Raw genomic sequence first — 9,307 nt, forward strand, 5'->3', positions numbered from 1 at the left:
AGCAGGTCTCCTCAGCGGCCGGGCCCCTCTGCAGGGGATGCCAGCCCAGTGATGCCGGACAACTGCAACGTCCCCATGAATGCCCCAGGGCAGGCCAGATGCCATACGCTGTGGGGTGTTGAGTGCCAGTGCTAAAGATTTCGAGAAAATTAGAGACAGAAAAATTCACAAGCCTTCATCAGCGTCGTCACAAGTCTTCATCGGCAGCCTTTTGGGGGCTGCTGTCGTCCCACAGATAAACCTCTCCCAGCGTGCTCTGAAGAAGTCACGTCTCTAACACTGCAAATGTGTATTCAGAGATCGTATATATTGCAATATGCATTTAAATTCGTTATCATCTATTGTAATGTGAGAAGTGAGGGCTTCTCAGACCTCTTCCAGGGGTCACCTGCCCTCTCCTGAAGTCTTCTTAGGTGGCTTCAAGGCGAGAGGAGGAATGTTAGGACTCTTTTTCACAGGGATTAGGTGATGGATGGATAATGTGGTCCCATTTCAGTGCCCACTCAGGACTTTTCCCTGTGGGAATGTGCTGCGGTTTACTACAGCTCCTCTGCAAGGATGTCAAAGGCAAAAGGAGAGGCTGGGTGTCAGTATATGGGAGAAGTAAACGGGCATGACCAGAGTGGCAGGAGAGGTATGAGGATGTGCTGGTGAAGACTGCTTTTGCCTTCCTGCAATAAGAAAGAGCCACCCAGATTTATTTCATGTTGCCCACTTGCCTTTCTGGGGGATTTGGTGCACGCAGGCCCCCAGAAGAACCACCCTGGGCTGATAAGACACCTGCAGGGCTGGCCGGGGGGGGGGGAGGGGTGGCTTTTTTGGGGAGAGGACTCCAGCAGGTGTCACTCGCACTCAGCAGAATGCAGCCGCTGGGAAGATGCTCTCCATCAGCCTGACCTCTAGAGGTTTTGAATCGTATCACTCGGGTTCATAAAATAGTGTCAGGTTTTGTTGTGGTTTATTGTGCTGAATCTGGAAAGCAAAGTGATACAGCAGTTAAACAGGGAGCAGCCATCCGCCGCTGCTTCTGATGGGCCAGCCAGGACCCCAGCTTTCCTAGATATTAAATCTCCATCCCACAGAGGATTGTTAGAACAGATCAGAGATGATGAAGACCAAAATAAGGATGCTGAAGCGGGCCCACAGGGCTCCTGCATAAACACTGAACTACTAATCTCCACAGCCTTTATTTCTCTTAGGTCGCAGAGTCTGATTCCACGTGCCTTCCTCCTGCCCCTGCAGGATTCTTGCATTATAATCTGTAGGGTTTGTGTTGCCTGGTATTAAGTGAGTTGAGGCATGGGACCTCTGTGGTCTCAAGAGATCTGGTGCTCTGTCATGCATCTTACTCAGAGGCTGGTCTACACATCTAGCTTCAGCCTCTATTTTACTTATATTAATTTATTTACATTGAATAGTACCCTCCCCTACCATAAAAATAAAAGCAGAAGGAATAGATTACTGCCTGTTTTTCACTTATGAACAAAAAGTAGGATTAGGAAAGTATAGTGTGCCTGATCACTTGAAGGAAGGGTTCCAAATTTAGTCCCTGTTAAGTGGGTTAAAAATTCTCATATTAAATTACCTTTATTTTATTATTGGACTTTACCGGTAACTGTCTTTTTATTGCTGAAGTGTCCCCTGATGAACTACTATGTGGCCTTTTTGCATTACTTGCATAAAAGCATACTTCAAACTTGCTTCCCTCATTCTTGCAGGGCAACCTATTGTTTTAAGTAGGATTACTCATGCAAGGCAGATTACTTCACCTACGGGAAAAAAAAAAAGCCAATGGCGGGTGCCGCGTTTTAAAGAGTTCCCTGCAGAGCTGAAGAGCACATCGAGTTGCTCAAACTGCTTATAGCAAGATCTGGGGAAATTTGGGTTGTTAGGGTAAGAATGGAAGTGCATGACAAGGATACATCTCCAATGCAAGTAGGGACAGCAGCGACCTAACTCTTGGCCTGAACTGCTCGCTCTGGTAGAGTGAGAGAGGAACAGTGCTGTTGTCTTCATGCCATCTTAATCCTGACCCAAGCCGGAAGAGTTAAATGGTAGAGAAGTGCGGGAGGTTTTGCAGTACACGTTTCCTCCCTTTGACCCGTAGTGCTGGCCAAAATCCAGGGTCCAGGCCAAAATCGCAGGAGGAGCAATGAAGAAAGGTATTCCTGATGTATTTCTCTTTGCTGACAAGGGTGCTCACAGCCCTCCTTCCCTGAAGGCAGAAGAAATCACACAGCTGAGGGCCAGTTTCCTTGCCTATAGCTCCAGGCCTGCTCCAGGCAGCAACGTGACCCCAAATCCCTGTTTCTTGTATTCAGTCCAGGTTTTATATCAATGATTGTTCAGGCTGTTTGAAGCTTCCGTTCCCTGCCTGTTTCAATATGCTGTCTTTCTCTCTCCTCCTCCACCTGAGCTGTATTGTCCATCCACACATACCCTTCTTTCCTTTTAATATCCTACCCGAAACTGTCCTCCCAGAGCCTTCAGGTACTGCAGCAATCCTGCATTGTGGGTGGAAATAGACTTAATGTCTCCTTCAGCTACCCTAAATAAAGGAACGCAGTTAAACCTACCAGTTTCAAGAAGGTTTAACCCAACCTATAAAAATAAAAGCCTAATGGAGTGTTGCCCTGAGGTTTTCATCTTACAGAAGACCCCTCTAGAAAATGCTGTGAAGTTTATAAGTAATAGCATGGAAATAATAGGGAGCACGCCATTCAAAAAACCCAGAGTATTTTGCAAAGGACGTCAAAAGATACGTAAGAGGTTTCCTTTTTCCGGTAGCAACTGTAACACATAATATTGCAGCTTTCAGACCAAAGATTCAGTTGTAGCCTGAAAAGTTAAGTAACACTCTTCATTAAAGTTGCTGAAAAGGAGAATTAAAAGGCGTAGCACAACCTCCCCCACAATGTAGGATCTTAGAGGCTGAGATAATTTTTTCACTCTCGGTGCTGCCCTTTGAAAGCTTGGGGTCTCGCCTGGTCCCGGTGGTCAGTGATACGACAGTAACGCGCAGCCCCCGTGGTGATAGGTCTGTAAAATAGCACAGAGCGGCCTTCAAGAAGGTCGAGAGACGAGGATTTACCTAACTGATCCTGCACCCACTGAAACTGATGACAAAGCACCCGGTGCTTTTAATAAAGGATCAAACCTACCCAAGTGGACAGATCAGGTTCTGAAACATGCGGTTTGGCACAGGATGTTTCTTGACTCCTAAACACGCATTTCAATCTGATGTCTTCCCACCAGCACAGCCATCAAGGAGAAAGAGAAATCATGGGTACCAGCAGTTCCAAAAGCTCAATGGAGAGGCGCATGTTTTATCAGCCAGTTGGAGAAAAGTTATGGTCCCAGGTAGCTTGATCCAAGCTGTTATTTTTCAACTGTATGAACAGTTTGACATGGTGAGAGCAGTGCAGCTGCTCAGCATAGGTCTCAACCTCATTCATCTAAAAATGTGCTTGCAGTGGAAGCCAGACTCCCGAGTTGAATAGGATGAGAAAGGGGTGTGGAGTTTGGAATCTCTTCCATGGCCAGACTTCCTCAGGAAACCGGTGAATTGCCTGGCATATATCATAATACCTAAGGATTGACCCAGCAAAAGCAGTTGAGAGAATTAACCTATGACTGTAAGCAGATTGCTTGCCGTGTGTTATTCCAGAGCCATTTTCCTTATTCAACCTCAAAACACTTTACAAAGGAGATCGCTTACCAATGACGAACAGTTTAGCGTGTACATAGTTCTTTTCTCCTTCACAGCACTTGAGTATCGATGGATCTTCATGCTGATAAAAGGTGCAAGTTAATGTTATGATTATCTTTTCAAGTGGAGAATTTCGAGCCCTGTGTTTAGGACTGGGGAGGGGGAATTCCTCCCTCCTCCTTTTGTCCCATCCTGCTGGCCTTTGCTTGTATCTACTGTCAGTTGCAAATGTACCTGATTTTGTAGGTCTTTGATCAGCCTGCTGGTTAGCTAAATATATACCTGTGGGGAGATAATTACATGCTATCAGTAGTAAAGTGTAGTAAAATAATTTACGTTAATTAAAACACTTGCAAAACCAAAGCAGGAATTTTTACGAAGATAAGTCTGCTGCAGCGACAGCTGTATCTGAGACCGCCTGCTTCCCATAGACAAACATGAAAATAAACCCAGGGACCGGTAAAAAAACGATTTCTTCATGCTCAAAAGAGGAGAGACGTGTACCCACTGGGGAGGCTGTGGTGGTATCAGTCCAGAAGGGCAGGGCTGAACACATCTTCCATCTGTGCAAGCAGATCGGCATTCGTGAGCATGGGGAAGATTGGTGTGATGAATCCCATCTCATCAGTGTGTCTGTTTGGGGAAGTGTGAGTGGCCCAGCAGGAGGGTTGTACAAATGGGCCTCGTATTATCAGGGGAGGGTTTGGAGACTAATTAAATAGTGTGACAGAGGCTTAAAAAATCACCTTGTTATCATCTTTGAATCCGCTGTCTGTTCCTTCAGCACAATCCTTGTACTTTTCCTCTCTTCCCACATTTATGCCTGATGAAAATACTCAGTGCTTGCATAGCCTTGCGTGGAAATTGTCCATCTGACCTTCCCAGCTGAAGAAGTCGACAGCTATTCTCCCTCTGCTGGCTTGTGTCTTGAAAGAAGCTCAGCTGCTGACGTGGGTCTAATTCAGACCAAAGGCACTGGTGGGTTTGGGACGTTGTCACTTCCACCGTCTCGTGGTGCCCTCTGATGTTGCTTCCTGCAGATCTCAGACCATGTCCAGTCTCCAGCAACCCAGTGCATCTCCCCACTGAGCACTTCTGGAAGGGCTTGCATCCCAGGGTTTCTTCTTCTTCCTGATGGCTGCTGTTGCTTAACCTGGGATAGCAAGAAGACACCAGACTGAAGCACGTGCTTCGGAGCCAAGAAGCACCGTGGTTTCATTTAGACCTCATTCTTTTTTTTTTTTTTACTGATGGGTGAGCTAAGCATCGTCTTAGAAGACACAAAGGAATCAGGAGGTTTGTAGGGCTGCAATGGGAGATCCACAGCTCAGCCCCCACCAGCAGATTGTCTCCCACCACATATGTAGCCCAGGCCTTCCAATTTGGTACTTGCACAGCCAGGGAGTTAGACCATGCCTCTTTCTCCAATCAATAGACACAGTCACCGGTACAGGATTCACGGCTGTGTCTGATCAGTTGGTGAGCGAGTTGGTAAGATACCTGCTCCTCCATCTGTTCTCCCTTTTCTCAGCGCGTCCCTGTGGTGCGGCGTGGATGCACGCGTGTTTCTTTGCATCATTCTCCCCCCACACGTATCTCTGTGTTTTTGTTGTCAGACTTCATTCACAAATGAGCGATGCTTTGCACCCCCTCCCCAACTTGCACCAGATCAAATTCTAGCTTTTTGCAAGGTGGTGAAAGTCGCATAACGGATCTGTCTAACCAGGCTTGCCCAGTGGCCATGTTATCCTATACGCTCGGCCAGAAAGGAGCTTAAAACCAGGGTGAGAAAGAGATTCCTCTCTAAAGATCAGCTAAGAGTCGGGTGGGATTTCAGCCATGCAACTCTGACATTCAAGCAGGGCACGTGGGCACCCCCCTTCCCTCTCCTGCTCCACAGCGTAAACTGGGAGGGACCGCAGGGGACTGGGATGGGGGAGCCAAGCTGAAGCTGGAACATTCAAATGCATTTCATTTCAGGGTGACCTTTAACAGGTGTGGATTTACTGATGGGGAGGGGAGAGGGAAGTAAGCGAGGGATTAAGGGGACTTTACCCTCCCTCCACTTTAAGCACCAGCTTGCACAGCATTCCAGTACTGTGAGATGCAATTTGTGGCTGTATGGCTTTGTGTCTTCTGCCTCCCTGGGTTCTGGTCAGGGTTGTGGCTGCCCCTGGTCTCTAGTGGTGCTGGGGGTTCAGTAGATGGAACACGAGACACACCGTACTGCCAGGTGTCTGAGATCTAAACCTGGGGTGCGGGGCGGGGGAGAAAAATCACCCTCTTTTCTGCAGGAATTGGGATTTAACCTATAGTGGAAGTGCGCAGTTCAGGCAAACACAAGGTGTGTAGTACATGCTCTGGGTGACTTTGCCTGGAGATCTTCTCCTCTTGTCCCAGTGCTGCTGCACGCTGTTGAGCAGCTGCTTGCCTCTAACCCAGCGTCTGCTGCCTTTTGGTGATGGATTAAGGCAACTCTCCATTTTCCTTATCCCTCTCCGAGGGGAGTTGTAAAGTTTAATTAATTGCCTTTTGTAAAACATGATGAGATTCTTGGATGATAAATGCTACACAAACGTAGAGTATTTTTTAATGAGCACTGTATGACGGCTGCAACAAAATGCTTGTTTAATCAAACCGATCTGAGCCGCAAAAAATTCTCACCCTGCTGCTATCAAACAGAAATGTTGCCAAGCACTCTGTCTTTCGTGGGCTATTTGCTTTGAGGGTCCCAAGGCGTTTTGCAAAACTTTAGCAAAATAAAAAGGCAAGGAGTGTATGTATAGATCTGTGTATTATATTTACATATACAGTTTACATTATATAACAATACCACTTAGCACCAGGGAAGGGAAAGATCGGAGAGCAGTGTGGCTAGATGTCGTGGCCATGTGGCAGGGGACCTGCTCTAGTTTTCCCTGGGCATGTTAGGCACCAGAGTTCTGGCACCATATATTTTGTGTTTTACCAGTTTCCCACAGCTGTGGGTATGTGAAATCAGCCTGGCTGCGGCTTCCCTGGTACTCCCTCCTAAGCAAATGAGGTTAAAATGAAGTCTGGCTTTGTTGCAGGCTGCAATGTAAGCCTACCCACGGAGCTAAAGGTAGTTTCCCTAATGAAAATTGCAGCCTGCTGTAATTGCATGAAGAGCAGCATTTCTTTTGCTGGGGTTCGGTCAAGAAAGAAGAGAGTAATTTCTTGATCTAAAAGAACTGCCTTGGGCTACTCAGTGGCTAGAGCTTCAGCTGTACGTTTCCTCCAGAAGGCTGCTTCTGCTGTTACCGGAATGCTGAAGCATCAGATCACCGGTGAACAGAGGAGAGATAGAACTTGAAGAACTTACAGCAGAGCCTGGAAGAAGCAGTCTATAGATTTCCATCCAGTGATGACACAGCCCAGCCCTACCCAGCCCTTGGGATCCAAGGACGCTCTCAGCACAGGCTGCTATGGTTTCTGGCACTGGTGCGGTGGGATTGAAACGGTGGCAGCAATCAGTCGGAGCCCCCTGTTCTTCATCCGCGCTACTGTTTCCTTAAAGCTGCTGCTTTGCAAAATTTGCCTTTTCTGGACCTTTTATAATCTCGGCTTCTTTTGGCCAGCTGGACTTTTCCTTAAGGGGAGAAGAAGAGGAGGAGAACGGCCTCTGTGCAGATATTGGCGGGCTGTGCTGGGAAGGAAAAAGAAGACACAGGATGAGCTGTTGAACCCATGGTGATATGAGATGGACGAGCGAGGCATTTTAAGGAATAACCAACCAATCAACCAATCTCAAGCAATTTGTCTTTCCTCATTATAAGGCAACACCATAGTGGGAGAAATGTAGGGCCATTCTTCAGAAGATTTATTGCCCTGTAGCATCTGCGTGAGAAAACTCTGAGTGCTGAGTAGCGCAGGAAATTGGAAGTAGATTGTGCAACCTGCAATTAAACAAAGTTCTTGGACCTTCTGTGGAAAGAGAGTGCTGGAGTTTCAGAGCTGGCTCTAGCTTGTAAGGCTTTCTCAGTCCTGGGAGAAGAGCTGGTGTAGGTTTGGTTAGAGCTGATGGAGGTGTTGTCATTTACTGGTCTCGGTAATAAGAGCATCCCAGAGTGCTCCTTTAACCAGTACAGAGGAAAATACCTCCCAGTGCTGCGATGGATCTAACTGTGCCTAAGATTAGTGAGCCAAATGCACCTTTGTGAGCTCTCGGAGTTTACAGGACCTCTGACAAGAGAGGGGGCCCTATGTTTCCTGCCTGTGAACATATCTCTTTACAGCCCTCTGTATGTACAGCATTTTCTCAGAAACCAGCCTCAGGGACAATTATACATTAATAGCTACTTCTTTCAGAAGCAGCCAGCCCTGCTCCTGAGAAACAGCTATTTTCAGGCAGTCTTGTTCCTGAGGAACTGCTATTTTTAGTGAGTTCTATTTCTGAGGCAAAAAAAAGAAGAAGAAGCCATTTCTGTATCCCTCCACCATGGCCCAGACCCACTGGCTGTGGTTGACTTGCATTTTGCAATAAACATTTCCTCTTTACATCTCAGTAGCCTGAAGAAAGTGGTTCTCCAGCCATTACAGAAAGCAGCAATCTGAGCTGGGGCTAATTATGCTGGGAGGGCTTGTGGGAGGCAAAGCCGTGCTCACATGCTATAGATTCCATTAGAACGAGTAGGGAGATGTAATGGGGCTCTCCTGGGAGATGCAGGACTTTTAGATACCTAATTTGGAAGTCCGTTCTGGTATCCATTTTCAACATCCCAAGGGTAATGATTAATCCTGTACTCCAGGTTTCTCTGAATCAGTTTGTAGCTGTAGTAAATATGGGCTGAACATGGTAACGTCATTGATGCTATGGGTAAATGACTTGAGGCAAGAGAAGCTCAGGTTTTGTGGCCATTAACTCACGGTGCACAGTCATCTGGCAGCGATTTCGACTCAGGAATCTGCAGCTGAGATAAAAGAGGCTCTGTCAGAGCTGAGGAATGTGGTGTTTTGCAATATAAGTATCTAATATGCTCAAGGCCCCATAAAGGCACCCCAGCAATGCTGCGTTCTCATTCCTGCAGCATCCCAACAGCATGGACCCAGAGATCTTCCGTATGTTCTTGTGGCCATGGCCTTTCAAGGGGCGTTCGGTAGATGCAACCACATGAAAATTCCAGTAATACCTTTTTGTTATTCACAGATTTAATGCAAATACTGGTGTCCTGACACGAGGGTGAAGTGATTCTCGCCGTGCTGAAGCCTCCCTGAATTTCAGCAGCGCCCGTGCAAAGTTCATCTCGGGTGTGTTATGATCCTACAGCTACTTCTGCCTCGGGTAGGTGTGTGGCTGAAGAAAATGGGTTTGGACAATAGTGGCATGAGGAAAGAACATATGCTGGAATGGTGTCTTCACAGGTTTGTAAGTGCTAGTAGGTCTTTCCTCAGCAAGGTTCAACAGAATCAGCAGCTTTTGTCTTTGAACAAAAGACATGGCAATGTTGAAAAAAAGCCGCCCATCCTTGCTCTGGCACCATTTGCTTGGGGGCTGCTCTCTGAAGACCCTGGCGTGTGTGTGTGGTCTGAAGGTCACTCTTTCTCGGAGAGAGGCTCTTCTTTCCTGCCTGAGCAAGG

This window comes from Egretta garzetta, unplaced genomic scaffold (genome assembly GCF_000687185.1).
Source record: "Egretta garzetta isolate BGI_Z169 unplaced genomic scaffold, ASM68718v1 scaffold299, whole genome shotgun sequence".
Lineage (NCBI taxonomy): Eukaryota > Metazoa > Chordata > Aves > Pelecaniformes > Ardeidae > Egretta > Egretta garzetta.